This window comes from Bicyclus anynana, chromosome 7, assembly GCF_947172395.1.
Source record: "Bicyclus anynana chromosome 7, ilBicAnyn1.1, whole genome shotgun sequence".
NCBI classification, from domain to species: domain Eukaryota; kingdom Metazoa; phylum Arthropoda; class Insecta; order Lepidoptera; family Nymphalidae; genus Bicyclus; species Bicyclus anynana.
Window position 1 is genome coordinate 3871862 of NC_069089.1, and position 11489 is coordinate 3883350.

The 11489-nt window shown below is 38.3% G+C and overlaps 1 long non-coding RNA gene across 1 annotated transcript; it reads right to left on the reverse strand.

The window, feature by feature from the left end:
- Nucleotides 1-6679: 6679 nt before the first annotated feature.
- LOC128198248 (uncharacterized) lies at nucleotides 6680-8840 on the reverse strand. The gene is made up of 2 exons (XR_008250972.1): nucleotides 8660-8840; nucleotides 6680-8606 (listed from the first exon to the last, which is right to left on the reverse strand). It is a non-coding gene; the product is annotated as an uncharacterized LOC128198248 (long non-coding RNA).
- Nucleotides 8841-11489: the final 2649 nt, after the last annotated feature.

Below are 11489 nucleotides of genomic sequence, written 5' to 3' on the forward strand. Positions count from 1 at the left end.
AATTATCACTCGCTCAATAACCTTCACAAGAGCATCATAGTGACTTACAGGCAATTATCGCCAATTAGAATTCTGTATAATACGACTACGTTCTGGATGCGACGAGCGGGGAGGACGTGGAATTTAGTTTATCAAAACTCCCTCGGGAACCATAGATTTTTCCGGGATAAAAAGTAGCCTATGTGTTAATTAAGTTAATATTATGTCTCAATACCAAATTTAAGCAAATTCAGTTCTGTAATAGAGACGTGAAAGAGTAACAAACATTCATATCATCAAAATCATCAGTTTTCGCAAATCTCGGGAAACCATGGATTTTTTCGGGATAAAAAGTAGTACCATTCCAAATTTCAGCCAAATCGCTTCAGTAGTAGCGGCGTTAAAGAGTAACAAACATCCAAACATCCATACAAACTTTCGCGTTTAAAATATTAGTAGGAAGTAGGATGCGGAAAATAGTTGTCCTTTTTGTCAGTAACTCAGTAAGTTTGATTTTGAGTTCTCCTAGTCTTGGACTAGGTTCTAAATATTTATTCATGATTCGACTTATTGGATTTTCCTTGGGTTCCAGTTCTCTCAGTTAAAATTTTCACCGCGGAGTTGGGAAATTGGTGGCGTTGCACTTCCACAATCTTATTTATTTTGCAAATATCCAGTCAATCTTTGATTTATAAGTATAAATTAGTTAAAATTTACTCGAATGTATCATAAAAATCAATATATTCAAACCAAGTCATCATCCCTATTATCACTCGCTCAATAACGACTTACATACAAGCAATTATCGCCAATTACAATTACTACAATTACTCGATATAGTTAATACGCACTGAACGACCGAAGAGCGGAAAGACGATCGTAGCTCACCCCCTGTGACTTCTGTGACCTTAGTATTTATCAAACAAACCATAATTATATCTAATCCGGAAAATAGTTGTGCTTTTTGTAAGTTAGTTAAGTTCGAGTCCTGTTTCGGGCTACGAAAATATTTAACTTCCTTTCTTCCAAAAACTCTGAGTTTAAATTCTCAACCCGAAGTTGGGAAGTTGGTGGCATTACGCCGCCGTACCTTAGTAAGATAGGTCTTAGACTCCGTCGCTGTTATCATTACCATCTGATAGTGATTACAAGATTTGAGCATTATCGCTCAACAGCCCTGAAAAGAGCAGCGATAATTATTCGTAAGTCATCATGACTTAGGACTTAGTTGATTCGTCGTTATCAGCCCATATTCGGCTCACTGCTGAACTCGAGTCTCCTCTCAGAATGAGAAGGGTTAGGCCAATAGTCCACCACGCTAGCCCAATGCGGATTGGCAGACTTCACACACGCAAAGAAGTAAGAAAATTCTCTGGTATGCAGGTTTCCTCACGATGTTTTCCTTCACCTTAGTTGATGACTAACAACAAAGATGGAAAATACCGAGGAGTCGGTCATTAAAACTAAAAAATATAAACCTTGGATGACTTTGTTGTGGGCTCTTCTCGGATCAAGGCGCTTTGGAGACCTCGTAACTTTTCTTTTACGAGTTTTTGCGATTGAGCTTGCTGGAAAATAAACATTTGAAAGAGATTCTTATTTCTACTTGTGTAATTATAGGATTCGGAGGGCGTAGATTCGAATCCACTCCGAATCATCAATCATGCACCTCTAACTTTCAATTATTAAAGTAAAAGAAGTTATATCACGTGTCTCAAACGTGTCAAAACCATCTTGAGAAAACCTGCATAGTACCTGAGAATTTTCTTAATTCTCTACGTGTGTGAAGTCTGCCAATCCGCGGCGTGGTGGACTATTAGACTAACCTCTCGCATTCTGTCAGGAGACTCGTGCTCAATAGCTAGCCGAAGATGGGTTGTTAACTTGTTAATGATAAGGCACATAAGGTTTAACACATACGCCTCAGGTTTATAAACACTCTGTAGGACTAGTTCTACACATTAATTATGTAGTAAGTCTACTTACCATCAATTGGTCCGACGGTTATTACGTGCTATAAAAATACCATAAATGTCGATTATTACCTTCGATGCGAAGAACAAGGCCTCCAACTGCAGCCGACGGATTCCGCGGACAAGCGGTGGGTGTTCTCGGGTAACACTGTTTATCGTTCACTAACCGAAGTCGTTTAGATAACTGTGGAAAAAAGGGCAGGTAGACAGTTCGTAGAAACGATCTGGCGATCGGTAGCGGGACAGGTGGCAGCGGCTTAATTAGTCACTGCCGATTAGCGGCAGTGCTGCTGCCGATTAGCGGCAAAGGGCTGCTGCGTCCGCATACGAGTCGTTTTACCGCAGCGCGCACGGACGTTCAAAAGGTTTTAATGTCCCAGATAAGATAACGATTGATCCTAAACTGTCGAGAGTCGACCCTATCGCCGGCAGGTTCGTACATAAAGTGTTTTGGGTAATGGGGTATCGGAAATCGGAGTGTTTGACTGTTTGTTGACTCTTACATGGTTACTGTGAGTGCGAGACGCGACGGCGCTAGGTACAAATAGTTGTAACGCGGTTTATTGTTTAAGTGCGTTTAGAACGATTTCGGGCATTCCTCAGTTTACGGCGCCGTAACGGCCGGCAATCAAAATACCTCCACGGTAATGAGAGGTGCGAGCCGCGCAGTAAATCAGCGCCATTAATTACCGCTACCTGTCCGCTGCTGAAATGTTGAGTGTGAAACACGCAGCGAGCCGCTCGCTTTGCGGCCCTGCGTTCATGCTGTCCTGCTGCCTTGCGGCTCTGTTGTCCTGCAGCTGCCTTGCGGCTCTGTTGTCCTGCTGCCTAATGGCTCCGCTGCCCTGCGGCCCTGCCCCGCACGAACTCTCTGCGAATACATATGTCCGATCGAATAATTCGGCCTCTTGGTTACTAAGGTGGATGTTAAAGCGCTGCCCGGTAACGTAAGCAATATAAGTCCGAACTTATTATAGTCTCGTTCGTCTAGTGATTGGCATGGTATGTCCCCGGGTTAAGAAAATATTGAACTTTCTTTGAAAAAAATTATTGAAATTTTCAAACACGGAGTTAGTCAAAAGTGTGACGCCTCAATAAGAAAGTTCAACTCTTATCGCGTTAACATTAAGGTTAGATATCTGATACTGATGATAGCCGTGACAGCCCAGTGGATATGACCTCTGTCTCTGATTCCGGAGGGTGTGGGTTCGAATCCGGTCCGGTCCACATCAAACTTTTCAGTTGTGTGCATTTTAAGAAATTAAATATCACGTATCTCAAACGGTGAAGGCAAAACATCGTGAGGAAACTTGCATACCACAGAATTTTCTTAATTCTCTGCGTGTGTGAAGAATGCCAATCCGCATTGGGCCAGCGTGGTGGACTATTGGCCTAACCCCTCTCATTCTGAGAAGCGACTCGAGCTCAGCAGTGAGCTGAATATGGGTTGATAATGAACGTTATACTCAGTGATAGTAATAAAATATTATCATTCGCTTCGCCTTCATTAGTACAACATTGATTTCAACACTCTTTCCTATAAAAAACACACGCGTCGAAATAGAACCTCTTCCTTTTTTAGAACTCGGTTAAAATACGTGGATTAGGTAAGTAGGTCATATCGGCACGTCTATATCGGTTATAACGATACAAGAATGTGAGTAGATGCAGTTCTTGTTGTCCTATTGTCATCATTTTTCGCGGCGAGCTGCATGAGCAGCCAGCATACGCGCCGATGAAGCTGCAGCCAGCAGCGCCAGCACACTGCACGTGCCGACGGGCGGCAATGCGGCAGTCAGCCGTCGGCAGTCGGCAGTGACAGCAGAGCTCTGCACGCGCCGCCAGAGCGGCAATGCGGCAGTTGGCAGTCGGCAACGCACACTCGACCTGCTAATTCGCCTGTGTAATGGGGTTTTTATTGTCGGTTTATAGTTTTTCTCGTGGATGCCGAGCGCGCATTAACACAAGAATGCATATTAAATTGAATAATGATCGCTCAACTATTTCATCGAGCGTACAGATCAGGTAATTACTTACGCCGGCGCACACCTATTTATATCCAAATTGAATTCCATATAATAGTTATTTGTTTATTTAGGTATAAGTAGGTAGGCAAATATTTAATATACTGCATTAGCTCGTAGCAATGCCTGTACGCGCGATGCATCTCCGTCTGCACATGTCTATAAAGATACCGCATAGGCAAAGACGTAAGCTATCATAGCGAAAGAATTTTTTTTAATTTATTTCTGTCGTCACAGACAAATAAGGAATTAGACCTTTAAGGACTGGTATATAGGGCCGTAAAATAAATTTAAAAAAAAACGAAGAATCGAATCTCTGTTTGGTTTATCTATGTCTATACTAATATTAAAGAGAGTTAAAGTTTGTGGTATTGCAGAGGGTAATCTCTGAATCTCCTGAACTGATTTTAAAAATTATTTTACTTGCCACTCTCACTCACTTTTTTATTGAAAACCACGTTATTTTCTTTTACGGGAACGGGAACTACGCGGGTGAAATCACGAGGTGTTGGCTAGTTTATCATAATTTGAACTCAAGAGCGTAGTGTTACGAGGGCCTACGAGTTCCATCTAACAAACTATAAATATACTAAACTATCTATATGTTATTATAAACATTGTCTGTTATTTGCTGATAATAATTCTTCAATGTCATGATTACAGTTTTTCGTTTATAAGATACTGATTTGACTAAACCTAAAGATTCTATCTTTAGCTTTATTATTTAAACTCAGATTAAAGTAAACTATTTACATTTTATAATTAATTTAAATATTATAATGATATTAATTTCATAATGTTAGACTAAGCCGTAAAACTGTTTAATTAAAAAGTAGTTGTAAGATACAGAAACCATTTTGAATTGTAAAACTGTTTGAGTCATAGTCGGTAATTATTTTGTCGTCTGGTAGTCAGTCGAGCGCGATCTTTGTTGGTGATAATACACTTTGTTGGAAGTATACGAAGATTTTCATTGCTGAATACACATTCCTGACGTCACGCTGCCCGTCTCAGTAATATTTCAGAAGTGGTATGCAAATGGACTCAATTCTCGGACCATACAATAAGGGACACGGAAAAAGAAGGCGAAGCCATACTGATGTATCGACCGACGTAGAAGTACCTAACCGACGAAAATTAACATTTTTTTTTACACCCTGAAGAAATATATTCGCCGAAGAAACGAAGAGTTAACCACCTGGAGGCCGATATTGTACCTAAATTTGACCCAGAGAAGAAAAATACGAACGTGATGGGCTGGTTTAATAAAATTTACCAGCTGGGTGATATGTATACATGGAAGGAAAGAGATCGCATTTTCGTCATGCAAGTTCATCTCCGCGGCGTTGCCGGTCACGAAGCCCGGGACTGCCGCCGCTGCGAAGTCTGCCTCCGCGTTGGCCACAAGGCTGCCACTTGCTAGTTTGCTGCCGGCGCTGCTGGGAGTACGGTGTCCGGAGATGAGCACTCTGCGTAAACTCCACGAAACGTTACCCGGGTACGTAATGTTACATTTAACACATTCGATATTTTATCTGATTTGTATAAATAACGTATCTTTATGGACGGAGTGCTTACATTGACACAGGAAGTAAAGTTAATATTATAGCACTAGAAACAGCTACACATTTAAAAACTTAAAATCTTAACTTCAAATGTATTGATGAAAGGTTTTGGTGGTCTGCAAATCAATTCTTTGGACACGGTGCATATCCATGTAGATATAGACGACATATATATAAACAATAATGCTGAAATAACCAATACAAATTGAAGACTTAAACATTGTAATAGGTCAACCAATTATAAATCATCCGAACTTGACATTAGCACAGTAGATATAACAAGCAGTATAATAACTCGGCCGTATTTTTGAAATAAATACCTACAGCCGCGCGCTCCGTAAACATGTGATAGGGCTGCCCCCCGTCAGCATTTTAATTACATTTGCCAACTTTGTGTTTCCATTTAGTTATGTGATTGTAAATATACTTTTTTTTTAAATAAACAAATAAAATAACTTAGTAAATTGTAGTAAAATAGGAAGTGATCAATAAAATGCGTGTTGTTCTTTGATTGGTAGATTTGAATAAGGCTGATACTAATCAATGATCTTGAAGGACTTTCATATATTTATTTTGGTGATGCCATTTTGGTATTACCACCACACTAGGTGACCAAATAATTAAAAAAGTGCGTCAAGTGCGTGTCGGGCCACGCGCAGAGTAGGGTTTCGTAGATTATGTTAGCACTTTAATGCCTTATGTAATGCACAAAAATACCGATAACGATACCCCCACACTATAGAATAGACGACAAAAAAAAATCGATCCTGACTTGGCATGTAGGGAAGGAACTACAAAAAACAAATTGAGACTGACCGGGTTCGCTAGTAGTTTAATAAAAAAATCTGGATAGGTATATTAATATCAGCTGGCTCTTCACTCTTTTTATTCAAATACATTAAAGTATGAGCAACACATTAATGTTGTTAAATTCAAACAACTTCTTTACTTAACTTCTTTATTACATTAAAATACAGGTATACAAAACATACATGTCATAAGATTTAAATCTATGTATTACATAATAATCAAAAAAAACAACCTAAATGAAGAAGTTAATAAATAATTATTTAATATTTATTACCGTTCACGTCATTTACCTATTTACACAATTTTATCATTTAAGCATTTATTTATATATATATATTTTTTAAAATTATGCCTTTAGAATACAAAGTATTAATCAAACTTTATAAAAATAATAACTTTTTTCCTAGTCGTCATAATTAAAAAATCCAATACACTGCGTTCGTCACCGCGGCACAGTCGCAACGATCTTCACCCCACGATCATCCCACGTACGAGGTGCGTAGGTTTAGCTCGCGTTTCGACCTTTAGTATGAAGTCCAACTACTGGTTACACTGTGACATTAGTTACTAATTCCAAAATAGTCTACCCACGATTTAATAAATACCTAGCGTTATTCAAATGATTTCATAGGGAAGGTTCCTAAGTAATGATTTGGAACTACAGCCAGGTTATACTTGTTTAATTTGTGCATAAGCAAAAAAGTATACCTATAACACGGTCTATCATTTTCGATTTGGGTAAAGAATCTTATTTTATGTTGTGTGTATGAGTTTATTACAAAAACACCAATTTTGGCTTTTATGTATGACAAAATTCATAAGTACATCAATGCATGTCTGCAATGCTCCTATGCAAAGGGTAATTATGGTAAGCTAGAAAGCGCGTTACACCCTATAGAAAAACTACAAATCCGTATACACACTGTCCATGCCGATCATTTGGAGCCTTTTATCAAAACTCGTACTGATTTTACTTACATTATATTTGTGGTCATAGATTCCTTTACAAAGTTTATGTTTGCTAAACCTGTCCTAAAACCAAAATATTAGCTGTGTAGAAATCATCAATGGTTTTAAAAAAAATGTAATGCCATCGTTCCTAGAGATGCTTTTGCGACCAATGATATTAAATACTGTTAGATGTGTTACTAGCACATGAAAAATGAGGCGCTCAAAAGAGGAAATTTATAGTCAACTCAATGTTAGTTGTGGTCAACAACGAACGTTATTTAAAGAAATAATACCTAAATATCGTCTACAATGACTAGTTGTGTGTTCAGGAAGTGTAAAAACGATATATTCGTAAATATATAATGGAATTAAAGACAATATTGTGCATGTGTGCGCTCAGTGTTGTAGCCTATTATTCGGTTCTCTTTTACAGTGCTTTTGTAGTGACGTAACCGATATATAGTATAAAATTATTGTTTGCGGCCACATAAATCATCTGTCTCCGATAGCTCCTCCGCTACTGACAGCAAAGTTGAGTTACCGAGATAATCTCATTGGAGAGATAAGAGTAAATACTCAATAGATTGCAGTTCAATAATTCGTGTTAATAAAAACAGTGTTATTATTTTACAGTTACAAATAAAAACCTTTTAATACAATGTAAGCAATTGTTGATAAACTGAAAACTTACTTTTCAATCTAAATATCTAGTGAACTCTTACATACTGCTTAAAAAAATACAAATATCAGACGAACAAATTAATCTGAAAGAAATAATAAATAGAATGCAACTTTAAAATAAAATATAAAGTAATAAAACGAGAACAATCCACGTGTATAAAATATAACATCTATGTGAATAAAATACAATATCTGTGTGTCTACAATATCTGTGTCTACAATATCTGTGTGTCTACAATAACTGTGTGACGATGATAACTGTGTGACGATGATAACTGTGTGTCGACGATAACTGTGTGACATCGTGATCTGTGTGTCTTCGGTATCTGTGTGTTAACGATATCTGTGTGTCTACAGTGCAGTATCTGTGTGACTAAAAATAAAAATAAAAAAAATCTGTGTGACTATGATATAATATTTAGAAAACATAACTAAATCTGTGTGTTTACAGTGCAGTATCTGTGTGACTATGATATAATATTTAGAAAACATAACTAAATCTGTGTGTCTACAGTGCAGTATCTGTGTGACTATGATATAATATTTAGAAAACATAACTAAATCTGTGTGACTCTAAAATATAATAGCAGCAGCACCTTAGACAAGACCATAAGACCTGCAACCTTAAAATATATTACCTAGGAAATGAAACTAATCTGTGACTTCTAAATAGAACATTTAATAACTAAGCTAGATCTAGGGATGAATAAAAATTAAAGTATAGCCAGGCTCTAATAAAAATATGTAACTTAGTCGGTGCATAATTTTGAAGATTCCAGTAGTAGCCACCTACAAAGTTTTTTTTTTATATACAAAAAGAACATTTACGGTTCTGTTTATTTTACGTTTTTCAGACGCAGAAGAACCCTGATGCGTTGCCAGATAGCCGTGGGACACGGCTAATGCAGGATGGCCGAGTGTTACGAGGGCCTACGAGTTCCATCTAACAAACTATAAATATACTAAACTATCTATATGTTATTATAAACATTGTCTGTTATTTGCTGATAATAATTCTTCAATGTCATGATTACAGTTTTTCGTTTATAAGATACTGATTTGACTAAACCTAAAGATTCTATCTTTAGCTTTATTATTTAAACTCAGATTAAAGTAAACTATTTACATTTTATAATTAATTTAAATATTATAATGATATTAATTTTATAATGTTAGACTAAGCCGTAAAACTGTTTAATTAAAAAGTAGTTGTAAGATACAGAAACCATTTTGAATTGTAAAACTGTTTGAGTCATAGTCGGTAATTATTTTGTCGTCTGGTAGTCAGTCGAGCGCGATCTTTGTTGGTGATAATACACTTTGTTGGAAGTATACGAAGATTTTCATTGCTGAATACACATTCCTGACGTCACGCTGCCCGTCTCAGTAATACGTAGCGTTATTCTATTTTTAACCGACTTCAAAAAAGGTGGAGGCTCTCAATTCGACGCGTATGTTTTTTTTAAAGTTTGTTACCGCTTATCTTTGTCATTTCTTAACCAATTTACATTTTTTTTTGTTTTAAAGAGAATTTACACAATAATTAATTAATCGGCTAAAATTATAGCCGAAATCATGAACTTTTAAGAGCCGGTTCTTTCAGAAACGGCTTTAATTAATACGTCACTGACTTGGCACCGCCTTCAAAGTGATCAGAAGGTAGCATATACGGTGTTATATTTCAATTTTTAGTTTTTTTTTATGATTTTGAAGTCAGTTACATTTTTTTGTTAAAAAGATTTTATTGTAACTCAACTTTGTGTGACCAACTGACTACCATATCTAATAAAGAATACCTATGTCGATTCCTTGGTTCGATTGAAGCGGGTCACTTTCCTACGATTCCCGGTACGGCACATCTAATAACAACAATCGGAACGCGTCGATCGCTAGAGCCTTCAGTGATCGATATCGAACAAACGAAGCGCCGGGTCTCCGCCGACGGCGACGGGCCGGCGCGAGGACCTTCTCATTTAAATTAATTAGCGAGTCATCGGAGGGCGCGATAGCATCGCCACCGCGCGGCTGCGCCTCCATTAATCAATTATCAAACGTCATTATTTACCGCGCCCCACCCCCCGTCGGCGTCGCCATCCGTTACCCGATCCCCGATGTCCCTCGATAGAGACGTAATTTACTTCCGCGTGGAGCCTCCTGCCGCGTCCATCGCGTCCGTCGTGTCCGTCGCGTCCGTCACCCTGCGGCGCGGACGCAGGTGGAGCGTGGACGTCGCGTGCATACTTCATAGGTACCCTACAGCTTACAAGACATCAGTAGGCTATACCTGGAACTAAGTAGGTGCTCTTTGAATATTGTAAAGATTCCGTCTCCGCAACTCCGCATATGATTCCTAATTATATGAAATTATTCCTACTGAAAAGCAGTAAAGCGGTCTTAGTGTGAGCGCGCTTACCCACTGTGCCTAAAAGATCATCATTCATTTTTATTAACCCATATTCGGCTCACTGCTGAGCTCGAGTCTCCTCTCAGAATGAGAGGGGTTAGGCCAATAGTCCACCACGCTGGCCCAATGCGGATTGGCAGACTTCACACACGCAGAGAATTAAGAAAATTCTCTGGTATGCAGGTTTCCTCACGATGTTTGCCTTCACCGTTTGAGACACGTGATATTTAAATTCTTAAAATGCACATAACTGAAAAGTCGGAGGTGCATGCCCCGGACCGGATTCGAACGCACACCCTCCGGAATCGGAGACAGTGGTCATATCCACTGGGCTATCACGGCCTAAAAGATGCCTATTCTGTATTCAATCTAGCGAATATGGTACTTAAATTGTATATGTCAGGCAACACATAACGCCAAAAGGACATTCCAAACTTTTGGTGAGCGTATTAGATTACTTAAGTGATATTTAATTACCCTAGTATTCCATTGGTACTTGATTAATAAACTGCTGCTGGACCTCTAGGAAGTCAGTTCAACGTATAACACTTAAAAAAAATTAGAAGATTCTGACTAATTAACAGAAATGACTCAACACCTCGTAACGTAGCTACTTGGTTTCTAATCCAACAAAAAACAATCATTAATAATTAAGTGCTTACCTAATATAATATTTTCATTCGTGAATTGGAAATATTATATTAGGTAAGCACCTATATAATATTTCCAATTCACTAATGAGATTCTAAGCAGGTATTTAGCAAAACAGTTCTCGTGCGGCGCGTTGCCGCAAACGGCTAAATTATGGCAATTAGATATGAGAAGGAAGGTGGGCGGCGATAAATCATTTCTTTGCCGCTCGCTCGCTCGTTTTTGTGCCGATATGAAGCTATGATATCTGCAGTTTGCACATGTTGCACCAAACGCGAATGCTAATCTATCGGCTTGGCTATCGAAATGCTAAACTTGCGAATATTATACTAAATGGATGCTTTTTTTTTAATTCTTCAGGCAAAGGTATGTATCTGAGGCAGGTCCCGCGGTTCCCACGCCGGGCTCGTTAGTTAAATTAATGACGACATTACGCAGTGTTTAGGCAATG